General features: G+C 64.3%; 1 protein-coding gene across 1 annotated transcript in view; it reads right to left on the bottom strand.

The window, feature by feature from the left end:
- EBF2 (early B-cell factor 2) overlaps positions 1–454 on the bottom strand; it is a 204,151-nt gene that overhangs the window by 201,868 nt on the left and 1,829 nt on the right. The gene's annotated exons all lie outside the window — the stretch shown is intronic.

Genomic DNA, 454 nt, shown 5'->3' with positions numbered 1-454 from the left:
CCCGAAGCCAGCCCTAAGGATCGACCTGATACCGGGGACCCGCCTCCCAAACTGCTAAGCTTGGAGAAGCCACAATGTTAGGACGAGTCCGGCAAAGTCCTCGCTGGAGGCCCAGAGAAGCCTCGTTCCAGCCGCATCTGAGGGTGGCGCAGGCCAAACGCGCTGACCGCGAACCCCTTTCTGGAGGACCCGAGAGGCTCCCTGGAGGGTACCGAGTGTGTGCACACACCTCCCTGCTGACCTGTCCCGGCCCAGAACCTACTGGCCGCCAGATAGCATTTGTCAGGAGGCGGGCCGCGGCGCAGATGGCTGCCACTGCCCCGCGGCGCTGGCTCTGTGGGCCTCCTGCCCCCGGGCGCGAGCACTTTCCCCTCTTTTGAAGGGGGCACCATTTCGCTGGAATGCCCCGCTCCAGCTGCCGGTTCCCATTGCAGCCAGTATTTGAACCAAGGAA

This window comes from Myotis davidii, unplaced genomic scaffold, assembly GCF_000327345.1.
Source record: "Myotis davidii unplaced genomic scaffold, ASM32734v1 scaffold502, whole genome shotgun sequence".
In the NCBI taxonomy this organism is placed as follows: Eukaryota; Metazoa; Chordata; class Mammalia; order Chiroptera; family Vespertilionidae; genus Myotis; species Myotis davidii.
This window is presented reverse-complemented; position numbering and strand designations above follow the sequence as displayed.